Source organism: Halichoeres trimaculatus, unplaced genomic scaffold (assembly GCF_033239565.1).
Source record: "Halichoeres trimaculatus isolate MK-OKI-2021-1 unplaced genomic scaffold, fHalTri1.1 fHalTri1_scaffold_1, whole genome shotgun sequence".
NCBI classification, from domain to species: Eukaryota; Metazoa; Chordata; class Actinopteri; order Labriformes; family Labridae; genus Halichoeres; species Halichoeres trimaculatus.
Genome location: NW_027437179.1, coordinates 13,940,969 through 13,953,839, shown reverse-complemented (window position 1 = coordinate 13,953,839; position 12,871 = coordinate 13,940,969). Strand labels below are relative to the sequence as shown.

Below are 12,871 nucleotides of genomic sequence, written 5' to 3'. Positions count from 1 at the left end.
GAAACTGACACTCTAACGTCCAACCTCAAAGAGACATATATGGAACTACAGTTTTCTTACACTGCTGCATTGACCTCATTTGTAAACACTGAAGCTCAACACTTAAACACAAAATTAAACATGTTTGCAAAAATTGGTTTTCTGTATGTTTGAAGCTTTTTTTTCTTTTAATGCATCAGCTTTGGTTCTATAAAGACTAATAATTGTTCATCAATCAGCATAAGGGACACGTGTGATTTGACCAAAAGGCATGAGTATTATTGCCATTTACAAAAACTCCTTCTCAGCTCCACCTCTTGAGTCAAGTTTGACCTGGATAAGATTGAGCCAGCATTTCTTATAGGTGGGTTTCAAACTTTTGTTCAAACACCAACAGGTGATGCTGCATCCATGCTTAGTACAATCTGTAGTGACCAAAACATCCCAAGACTTAAAGATCCATCCTCTCCTCCTCTGCTGCTGAAACTCTCATCCACTCCTTCCTAACCTTCAGACTGGTCTACTGCAACAGCATCCTTTACTTAACTCAGGGATCTCAAACTCATGCCATGGAGGGCCAAGAGGCTGCAGGTTTTCTTTCCAACCAAGAACTGATTCCACAACCACCAGCTGATTCCACTGATTACCTCACCTTCAAACAGGGAGCAGGGACTAATCAGTGAAATCAGCCGATGGAGTTTTTGGTAGGAAAGAAAACCTGCAGCCTCTTGGCCCTCCATGGCATGAGTTTGAGATCCCTGACTTATCTCTACTGACACCTGAAACTACAATATATGCAAAACTCAGCAACTCCAACTCCAGGGCTCACATCACACCATCCTTCAGGACTTTACCTAGACCCTCATCCAGCACAAAACCCTCTTCCAGATCCTCCTCATCACCTACAAAGCTCCCAATAACCTTGCCCTTTCATACCTGATCCAACTTCTCAAATGGCACTCCCTTGAAAAATGTGTAAACTTTTCATTATTATATATTTATATATTTTTATATAATTATATAATTATATATATAAAATTATCTAATTTTTGTTGGCTATGAATCATAGCATCTGAAAGAAAATTTATCTTTTATCACTCAGTAAATAGCCCCATCATGTCGACAACTTAGTAAAATAGGGAATGATTTTTTTTTCTTTTGTCATTGTGATACACAAAGTTCCATATGATATCACAACATTGGTTTCAGTAGAACCTGAATTTGTTGTTTGCAACTACAGAGCTGGATTTAGAAATGAATGAAATGGCCCGTCAGCACAACAATGAGCCTAAAAATATTATAGTAGTTTTTTATAACCATTTTTACATTCTGATTCCAATTAATATGATAAAAGACTTTTCATTAAACTGATTCAAACCATCAGGACACACACGCCTCAGTTTGAGTCTTTGTCTCTTTGACCTGGTGCAGGAACGGACTGATTTCACAACAGAGGGGACACAACAGCTTTGTGGCCTCAGGGCAGTCATCAGATATCACCCCAAACCTACCAACACCTACCACACACACACACACACACACACACACACACACACACACACACACACACACACACACACACACACACACACACACACACACACGTGTTATGCATAAGCCATCTGGTGGTATGTCAATCCAACACTATTCAACAACATAGCTAATCTGCCCCCGGGGAGCTAATACCCCAGTATTGGCTGGCATGAGGTGTCATTCATTCACACACACACACACACAACATGCATGAATGCAGATGCACTGGGAGGTACACTACACAGTCACACATGGAGAAAGACACGCCCTTACACACCCTCATTTCTGAGCAAACACACACACAGACAGATAAAACCAGGCGTATCTCTGCAGCCCAGCTGTTGTGACACCTCACTGGTATCAGCCCATCTCTGTTCATTAATGACTTTTAGCCTGCACACACACACACACACACACACACACACACATGCTCACACACACTGCAGAGGAATGGGATAAGGGGAAGACCAAAACCTGTTTGGTATGTTTGGTATTGCAGATCTAATTTCAGGACAGACCTGGAAAGAGTGAAATCAAGATGAAGAGGAGACACAGTTACAGATATGAAGAGAGAAGATGAGAAATGATTCAAGCACTGAAATAGGTCAGCACTTCTTTCTACGCGTGGAACTCTCTCAACACACTGCTGTGCATTATAAATGATAACACACAGTGATACACTGACACTGAGTGCACATGCAGCCAGGAAAAAGGGTCAGTGGCTGTCACATAGGCAATCTACTACACATTACCTCACATGGCAGAGGAGCAGAGCAGCTGCTCTGCAGGCTGCAAAAACCTGCGACCCATTTCACAAAACTGATGTTTCACACTGTGTTCACCAATGTTAGCGAAACCATGTTCCACAGCTGTTTAGCAGAAGAAGATGGCAACTGAATTATGAAGTCCTCAGTTTGCCTCAACATGCACCCATTTGTTTCAGATACACTCTGAGAAACTCTATGTGGGCAGAGTGAGAATCAGGGTTCCTTTAGAGAGACAAATGAGGCTTAGTATCAGCATGAGGTTTACCAGGCATCCAACACAAACTCAGGGAGGTCACAGCGCCCAGTCAGAAAAAAGAGAGTCCTTCATTTTAACACACTATTACAACTACATTGTTTTGATCATTGCCTGGTTGTTGTGGGGTATTCCCACCAGACGGGTAGGGATGGATACCTTTCACATTTAAAATGATACGGTACCAATGCCTAGTACCTGGCAGTGGATATCGGTACTCAAAGGTACCAATTTTTGGTACTTTTGTGTGTTTATGTGATAATAAATATTAATTTGTTTAATAATAAAATCCTAAATTTTTCACTTTTACAATTTCATTCTTTACTAAATAACGTGCAATGTTGTGTTCATGTCAATTTCAAAATACGTCTAAAACATTAGCGTCAGTCACTTAAAATACAGCAGTAAGGCTGTGAGATTTAGGCCTTGTACGCTTGTAGTCGGGTATTTTCAAAAATGAATATCACCCCCTCATTCATTCTTAAAAATACTTTCATCAAGGGGAAAACTTCTTCCCACATTTGTTTTTCAGGACAGGTGCGTTGAAGTCAGGTATCCTGTAAAACAATTCCAAGGTAAACACTCGCACGAGTAAACACCCGTGTGTGAGTGTTTACCTTGGAAAAATACTTTCATCCACATGCAGTGGGCAAATCCACCAATAAGTGCAGCTCGAGGCATTTCAAAACCATAATAAGCAGTGTTTTTGAGATGTAAAACCCGTGCCAGCCAATCAGAATGAGCCCACATCATTCAGCTGTGATGTTAGAGAACCGAAAACTCGGTTTTCTGCGTCTACACAAAACCATGAAAAGTAATCCAAGATCTTCACTTTGGCCAGAGTTTTCAGAAAACGTAGTTTTTAGTGACGTAACACTGCGGCTTGGTGTGGACAATAGGTGTAAATGTATAATAATATATGCAGTTTCCCAGATACCTGGCTACATGTGAAAATTGCAGACTGAGTTTGGCTGTAAAATGTTTAACATGTCATGCTGCTGCATCACAGAAACACCAAAATAAACGTCAAGACAGATGCTACCGGTGCATCTTTCGTCACTGCAAAACCTGTACAAAAGTCACAGAACAAGCCATTGAATGGTATGATAACTGTTAAGACAAAAGAAGAAATATAATATTTCACTAATAATGATGAGCCATGTAGTCATGGAGGGTAGTAGACTAACCGCTGAACAGATGCCAGAGTCTCCTGGATAGCACTCAAGTGTGTGATGCACATCCATACAGTAAATGTAATATATAAAGCATGTCCTGAAAGAGGGGCAAGTCGTATCATATTTTTGCAACACTCCAAAACTTGTTGCATCCCAGTAACTAACAAAATACTCTATCTAGTGCTCCAAATATCTGATCTCTCCAAACTCTAAATAATGACCCGCATATGGAAAAGAAAGTTTTCAACACAAAAACTTTGACCACGAACTTCCTTTGGCGAAGCTGGAAGCTCAGAAACTTTGGCCATCAACTTCCACTCCAAACAGTCATCAGACAGTTAAAGCTGATTGGTTGGAGAACTGTCCCCCTTGTTTGACACACAGACTCATTATTTGGCCTCCATCGTCCAGCTGCTGGACTTCTCTAGAAAGAGTTTGTCAGAATTGGCTAAAATCCTCAGGCAGAGGAGCCAGAGCACCAAAACAATGTCAGCTTGTCAACTCCAGCCAGATTAAAAACAAGAACTGTCTGACATTGTTTCAGGGGTGCGGTCACGGGGCACAGCCGAGCCGCAGTTCGTCCTCCCAGTGTGCCACTCAGGAGGCTCTGGTGTAGTCCTGGTCACGAAGGCGGCTCAGAGAAATAATGGGTCAGTGTGCAGGTTAACAGTTTCACAGGGAAGTCCAGGGGACACAAACATTCATGCACAAGTCCTGCATTGAACTGGCAGCTTTGGTTTGGTTGGCTGCTCTCATCGTGTGGTGGAGAACCAGACTGTAGGTTGTTCACATGTCTGGTTGACCTAGCTAAAAATAAGTTGGTTCACACACACGCACAGACTCATGATGACCTAACAGACCAACCAAAATACAACCAGGTCAGAGTTACCTTGGTTTGACTGGAGGGCCTCCGCCTGGGGCAAACATTAGCATCACAGTGAGCACTTCATGCTTTCGCTGCGTTTCTGAGTGCATCACAGAGCTGAATGTTTGCCTGTCCTCCCCCTGCTGCCGCTCATCCTACAGGCTCTAACAGAAACAGACTGGCCTGTTGCAGGCTGTTTCTAAAATTAACATTTAGCTTGAATTATGTGTATACAGTGTGTTGTGCATCACTGAGCATTGCTTACTGACCTTCTGTGAGTGCTGGCAAAAGCATGCTCAGAGTTAAAATCATGGCGCACATGACACATGTTAACCTACTTCTGGAAACTGCAGGGAATTAACATAAATCTGTTAAATGGGGCTTTAAATAAAACAGTTCTTTGAAAACTAAGTTAGGGGGTGAAAGAGAGGTTTCTCTCATGACTTATATGTCAGCTGAGCTCTGACCACAAACGAAGTGACCAACCGACCATTTGTGGTTATTTTTGCAGTGATAACACTGCCACAGCCATGAATATTCACTCCTCTAGATATATTAGATCATCAAACACTGTTGTGTCTGGGTTAATAACACGTTCTGGATCAGTAGCTTGGTTAACTCTACATCCTCATACAGTGGCTCAGTGTGGGTTACCTTTACTGCCTTCAGCTTCCTTCAGTTTCTTGAGGTTTCTCCTTGGTTTGACTGTCATGTCTCTGTGGACTGACAGTTTATCTGGAACTAGCAGGTGACAACACATTAATTGTCTTTAATAACACTTCCCATCCTCAACTGATCAACATAAAACCACAAATAATGAAAGTTTTGTTTGTATTGTGAGCAGAGAGATAGGAAATGGTCCACACATTACACTACAACAGATTTTATTTACAGTCAACCAGAGCCCAAACTCTCTGCACTGGAAATCTCTAAAAATCTTCCATGTGCATGGCAACCAACAAGATAGTCATCAAGCTGATCATTCTTAGCTACCTGGTGCATCCACTATGGTTTGAATTCCTTCCTTGTCATTTAGATTGTGGAACATTTCACAGGACATGTTGTGATGCCACAAATCAAGAGTTGGTCTAACGTTTCTGTTTACTTGAAATATTAAATTTATTACTACTGAATTAAGTGACTTTTAAAAAGTGATCAAAACGGCACCATCTCAATCCACGCTCAGTGACAAATGGTCATTTTGTTGCTTCTGGGAAAACTAAAAAAGATTAATTCCTGCAACTCTAGTGTATATGACCATTCATTTGTTGTCATTGCTTCAAGTAATATCTCTTTATTATGTATGCTGGCATGGTGCTACATGTCTGAGACTGAGAAATACACAAATAAAGTCAGTAAAGTGAAGATATCCATCCATCCATCTATCCTCTGCTGCTTATCCGGGGTCGGGTCGCGCGGGGGGGGGGGCAGCCTAAGCAAGGAAGCCCAGACTTCCCTCTCCCTAGCTATTTCATCCAGCTCTTCTAGGGGGGATCCCAGGCCAGCACAGAGACGTAGTCTCCCCAGCGTCTGCCCCTGGGTTTCCTCCTAGTGGACGTGCCATGAATACCTCACCAGGGAAGCATCCTCATAAGATGCCCGAGCCACCTCATCTGGCTCCTCTCAACGCGGAGGAGCAGCGGCTCTACTCCGAGCTCCTCCCGGATAGCCGAGCTTCTCACCCTATCTCTAAGGGAGAGCCCGGCCACCCTACGGAGAAAACTCATTTCGTCCGCTTGTACCCGATATCTTGTTCTTTCGGTCACTACCCAAAGCTCATGACCATAGGTGAGGGTGGGAACAAAGATCGACCAGTAAACAGAGAGCTTTGCCTTCCGGCTCAGCTCCCTCTTCACCACGACAGACCTGTGCAGAGTTCGCATTACTGCAAACTCTGCACCGATCCGCCTGTCGATCTCTCTAAAGTAAAGTAAAGATACAGTTTCTCAAATGGCTCAAGTCATTTCAATCATTTGGTTTGTCTACAAGACGAGACAATTCAACAACTTTTGTAATGTTATTCTAAAACAGACACAAATGGCTATTCCGGATGCAATTTCAAGACATCAGGAGATCCTTCTTTTTTTTTTAAGGGTTGTAAAAATTAAAGTCTTCATATAGCTCAGTGATTCAAATCCAAACATGTATGGCTCTTTGTGAATTTTTGTCCATTTCTGTAGGAATAACAAAACATCATCTGCATAAAGATTGACTTCATGAAAAAACAAAGACTAGTTTCATCTTTTGTTGGTTTTATAAGTCAATGTATGAGATCTAGCTTTTCTTCTTGTTTAACTATAACTTTACATTGCATACATTCTTTTATCACTCATGTCTTGGAGTCATTAAGTCTGATAACATGAATTATGTTTATGTCTTTTCAGACGAAGGACTCAATCTATAGACCCCTCCTCAATGATTTATGTTTCCAAGAATATCCTCTTTAAACAGGAGTTAAATTTGCTGCACTTTTCAATTAGCTGTGAAGGCACGCATGATGAGTGTGATTAAGGTTTGATAATTACAGGCACAAACAAAAGGCTGAATCAGCTGCTGCAGCTTTTCATTCAGGCTCTTTTTTGGAGTACCTTCTTTGTTTCAGAGTCTTACAAAGAATCAACAACTGATCTTCTACAGGGAGCTCTTCTATTGTCGATAACATGTTTTAAAAAATGTAAAACTGAAAATGTGGCATGACTTCAAACATGACAGCACAGACGGGTCTTTATGGTCCTAATTTTGTCTGCTATCGTCATCTCTTCATTCCATCATAGCAATTAAACATGAAGCTCATTGTCAGGTTTCCTCTTTGTCCATGAAGGGAGAGCATTCATATTCATCTAGGCCCATCCCCTGCCCGGTGCACACAAACACCCGTACTGTCTCTGCGCCTTTGTTTCCAGCTCTGGGGGATTCCATTAGACTCATTTTGGAGGCTGCTGAGCGCTAATGGAGCTCTTCTGGGACAAACACGGAGGATCAGGGCTCAGGAGGTGAAATGACCATTTATCAGGTAGATTTGGAGTACCCATTTCGTCTGTGTGTGCACGTAAACATGTCCTAAAACTGGAATAACCTCCCATTTAACATACAAATATATTTCACTGAATTTTTGGAGTAATTTTGTGCAGTGAAGATTTTAATTGCTGTGCCTGCAATAAAAGCAGCTCCACAGCTCTGTCATTACAGTAATATATCAGTGAGCTTATCAACGAAAGCTTGCATATTGTGAAACTTGATCTGCATAACACACAAAGGGCTTTTAATAAAGGAGAGTGTGCCTAAGTCAAATGGCAAGCAAGAGGGTTTGTCTCTATTTATAAAAACATGCATAAATAAATAAATAAATAACACATACCCACATACATTAATACACAAACACAGACAGACATAATTTATGGAAACACTGACCTACAGCAATGGGTTTTTAGAGTACAAGAGAAGAGTCAACCAGGCTGTGATGAGTTTGCTGGACGTCGCAAACCAAACCTTCTTTGTCAGAATGTCCTTTAGACCTGCTGTTCTCCATTATTTCTAACTAAGTCTGTCTCATTAAAGAAATGTGGTCTTGTTGGTTAGGAGTGGGTAAAAATAATGATGAATCAATACATCGAAATATTGCCTTGCCCAATTCAATATCGATTCAGCAAATCCCTCTGAATGGATTGATCTCCTAGCAAATGGGGGGACTGTGCGTGTTATTCGCATTGTGTGGACGAGGGCCATGAGAGACCAAACAACAAAAAGCAGCAGCATAAACCCAGATCCTTCAGCTTTAAAGTCTGACGTTTGGGTTGTTTTATTGCTCCAAAACAAGAGGTGACATGCCACATATGTTCACATGGGGCATGAAAATCGATAATCGAAGCACTTAAATCAATATCAAATCGAATCGAATTGATATTGAATCCATTTTCAACCTAAAGAATCAAAATCTAATCCTGAGGTTCTTAGCAAAACCCAGCCCTATTGTTGGTACTTGTTCACTTGTTAACGCAAAACCATCCAGTTTCTGGATTCTAAGCTATTCTAAGCAAGATTTAGTGGGTTTGTAAGCGTGTTTAATTTTGTACTTGGAGCCTTGTCAAAGACAAATTTCTGTTTTTACTGCAGGAGAGACAAAGTTCCATCTATCTATCTATCTATCTATCTATCTATCTATCTATCTATCTATCTATCTATCTATCTATCTATCTATCTATCTCTCTATGAGCGATTGAGAGGAGCACATGTAGAGAAGAGAAACTGAAACTTAAGTATCAATCACATCACCCAAGTATTGACCAATACTAATCCCACTGTTGGCATCAATATATCAACATTTTAGATTGATTGTCACACCACTACCCGTAACAATATATTTTTATGAATGGATCGAAGAGCCACATACCAGAAGGCAAAGAGCCACAGGTTGGCCACCCCTGGCTTAGAGAAATCGAGTACTCAAATACTCACTATTGACCCCATTATTCAAATAACAGTTTGTTGTTTGTGCTCCTGTGCAAGCGCTGCTTTTGGCGACGTAACTTGACCACATTCATTGCAACACGACCAAGCTTTCTGTCATCGCTTAATTGAAGACACAAGGACAGAAAATAATAAACAAGTTACAAATTTATGACTTTTCCAGCCACGGCTTCAGCACACTGAAGTAGATTTCAGCAGAACCAACTTTTTTACGGCAGCTATGGCAAGTCGCTAGGAACATGAACACCAAAGGAAAAAGCAAAACAAATGCAGAACCGTCTGCTACCCCTGCGACATGACAGTCAAGAAAAGTGAAGTCTGGAAGTACTTTGACAAAAACACTGAAGTTAATGTGCAGTGTTAGATATGTGGCATTAAACTTGCATGCCATAGAATAACTAGTTTGATGCTTAACCACATGAGCTCAAAGCACAAGGGGAAAATAGCAGAGATGGAAAGTCTCACATCACATCAATTGCTAGCCTTGTTAGCATGTCCTTTTGATTAAACCAAAGCAGAAAAGATTACAAGCCATCACCAAAGAGAGCAACATGTACGAGAGTGGGAAAAGATATATGGAAAGTCTTTAATTACGGTCCAGGCAGTCAAGACCCTATTTTTGTTTACGGTTCACATAAAAATAGAAATAATCTGCAAGAATTACTTTAAATTCCCATCCCTAGTTGTTTCCAGTAAAAGATGCTGTGTTTCACCTTTCTTTATTTAGCTTTTATGAATCATTAATGTGCTGCTGGGAAACTCTGTAATACTGTGTTGAGTTTTATCCTGAAATCTTTGCAGAGCTTTAAACCAGAACCAGCAGAGACTTCATTTGTGGTAAATAGACTCCTAATTAGAGAAAATCTATGCGTCCTTTTCCCTTTTCCCTACTTCCTAATATGACTTACATCACATTTAATCCCCCTTCTCATACATTATATATTCACTGCATATATAATATGAGTAAATGTAGGTCATGCAGATCGCTGCTATTCTAAGTTAGCCCGGTGAAAAGTGAGGGTGATGGGAAGTTGACCAGCAAATGTCTTTCCTTTTCAAATCCCAATTTGCATTTTACTTGTAACCATTATTTACATTTTTTTATTCCTTGATATTATAATGACTTGTTCCTACGATGCACTCTGCATTCATCATCTGGGAAATCTGATTTTTCTCTCACCAAGTAGCTGAGCTCCAGGCAAGAACACATTCATTCTCCCTTCAGCTATTTCTCTGACCTCCATATAAACCCCCAACATCAATTCTGCTCCACAAACACCCCCAAAACGCCCTCCACCCATCACACACAGTCGTCCTCAGCGTGGCTGCTGGGAACACTAAACTGTGAATGAGGATCGTACAAAAACAGCAAGCCGGCAGTGAAAAAACAATCAAACATAGGCGAAAACAAAGGTCAGAAACCACAAGTATTCACAAACGTGGATGCACTTTGAAAAAAGGAAACACATAGATCCTGGGTGATCACCGACACTTGAGATCAGGATATAGTTTATGTTCAAGCTACTGGAGGAAATCTAGTGCGAGAAGCAAATCTGCACCAATTGGTTTAGACTTGTTCAAAAGTAAACGCTATATGATGTCTTGTGAGTCTATAAATGTAACTTAAACCAACTACTAACTATTTGGGATACTGCTCATAGTTGCCAGGAAAGAAATAGAAAATGGTTTAAATCCCAGCAACAGAAATCCTAACTTCTCCTTTAGAGTTGTTTCTCTCAGGTTTTTTTGTGCAACTCACAGTGGAAAAACTGAAATCCAAGCAAGTGTTTATGTCTAATTTTTAGTAGAACTTGACTTATGAGACATAATATGAGCCGTATTCTCCAAGCAAGTCTTATTAAACACATTTAAAGACAAAATTACACCTGATTTTTTTTTGTGTATTTTTGAGACATTCCTATTCTTTTAAAACACTTAATTAGTAAAGTTTTCTCATCCCATTTGCAGATTTTATTTTAACCAAATCAAGCATCATGTTTGTCAATCACTATCTCGTAATGAGACTTTTTTGGACTTGTCAGGTGAATGTGGCTCATATTCAATCTTATAAGACATTTCTCACTCAAATTAGACCTTAGTTTTCAGTTTTTGCAGCAAATTGATAGACAGATATAAAGGCGACAAATCCAAAACAGTGGGGACGTGCAGATGTTTTTCTTCTGACTGCTCCTGACTGAAGAAACTGACCCACTGCTGGTTCTTTACCGTACTGACTGAGCTTTGTTTGTAACATCTAGGGATAGGTACCGATTTAGGCATGACCGGTCTCCAGAGCCAAGTATTGATTCATGTACAATAAAAAAGTGCCATGTTTCAGTACTTAAATGCATCCTAGTGACTGTGAAGGAGAGACAGAATAGGTGGTTTTCCATGTTGGGCATGAACACAGCATTGCAAGTCTATATATTGAGAAATAAATATGCTCAATAGAAAAACTTTGAGATTTCATCACTAAACATATTACTAATAATATTGAGGAAATGGGGACAGGACTAGATAAGCTCTGCTTCTCCTGTCTTCCCTTTCGGACATGTACAATGTGATCATCTATTGACAATGTGTGATATTGTATAAGTGTGCTTACATGACCGAAATAAAAATAAAATAAAATAAAATAAAATAAAATAAAATAAAATAAAAAATTCAATTCAATTCAATTCAATTCAATTCAGTTCAATTCAATTCAATTCAATTCAATTCAATTCAATTCAATTCAATTCAATTCAATTCAATTCAATTCAATTCAATTCAATTCAATTCAATTCAATTCAATACAATACAATATTTATTACCACATAAACACACACAAAAGTACTGAATATTGGTACTGTTGAGTACCGATACCATTTTCAAGGTACCGAATCGTTTCAAATGTGAAAGGTTTTTGTTCCTAGTCCCATCTGTTAGATCTTTTACTTAATAGGCTCTGCCAGCTCTCCATGTACCAATAAGACAATTGTAAGATTTTAGAGGTCATAAAAAAAAACTTTCTAACAAGTCGTGGGCCTGAAAACTGAGTAAAAGTCGGGGTGGCATCAGGGATTGATGTGAGTAAACATTACTCGCACAGAAGCATTTCAGGACAGTCTGTATGAATTTGACTTACGCTCACTGATGTGGACACGTCTCTTGTGTCTGTCCACCCACTGTGTCGTCTCCACTCAGCAGACCTGATGAGACACAGGAGAGAAAATAAACATCATTACCATCCTCTGAGTATGTTCAAGGCTAAATAAGCTCAAGTTTGTTTGAGCACAGAGACAGCGCGGAGATAAAATCTGAATAGACGACCCCTGTCAGATGTGGCGACTGCTCATTAGTCTTTGTTAGTCTGAGTGCGGGGTAGAGGAGGAAGATATAAGAGGAGCCACACACACTCACACACACGCCTCAGGACTGTCTGCAGCACTGTTGTTTCTCCCACTGTGTGTTTGTGCTTTCAAAGAGCACGGCTGTGCGCCAGCCACTGCCCTTAGGATCAAACGATGCTCATTCCTTCTCTTTTTTTTCTGTCTCGACTGCTGCTGCTCAGAAACACACACAAACTCACAGTCTGCCAGGAGCTGAGTGGAGAAGCCTCTATGGAGATATAAAACACATACAAGCACACTTCATCATTAATAAAGTCTGTGCTACACGAAAATATGATCAGTCGATACAAAAACATCCGATACTGTAAGAAAAAGCTACCCACAAGAGTCTCCTCTCCAAGCTGTTATGGGCTCTGTGCTTAAGATTTGTCCAACCAAAGGGTTTTCTTGCTGCTGAAATAGCAGAAGCTAAGCTAGTTGTTAGAAGAGTTACTCCTTTT

General features: G+C 40.3%; 1 protein-coding gene across 19 annotated transcripts in view; it reads right to left on the bottom strand.

Moving 5' to 3' along the window:
• nfasca (neurofascin homolog (chicken) a) overlaps positions 1–12,871 on the bottom strand; it is a 166,478-nt gene that overhangs the window by 60,104 nt on the left and 93,503 nt on the right. For all 19 annotated transcript variants that reach the window (XR_012598352.1, XM_074672800.1, XM_074672856.1 and 16 more), the window contains one exon: positions 12,167–12,230. The gene's annotated coding sequence lies outside the window, so the exon portion shown is untranslated. The remainder of the gene's footprint in view (positions 1–12,166; positions 12,231–12,871) is intronic.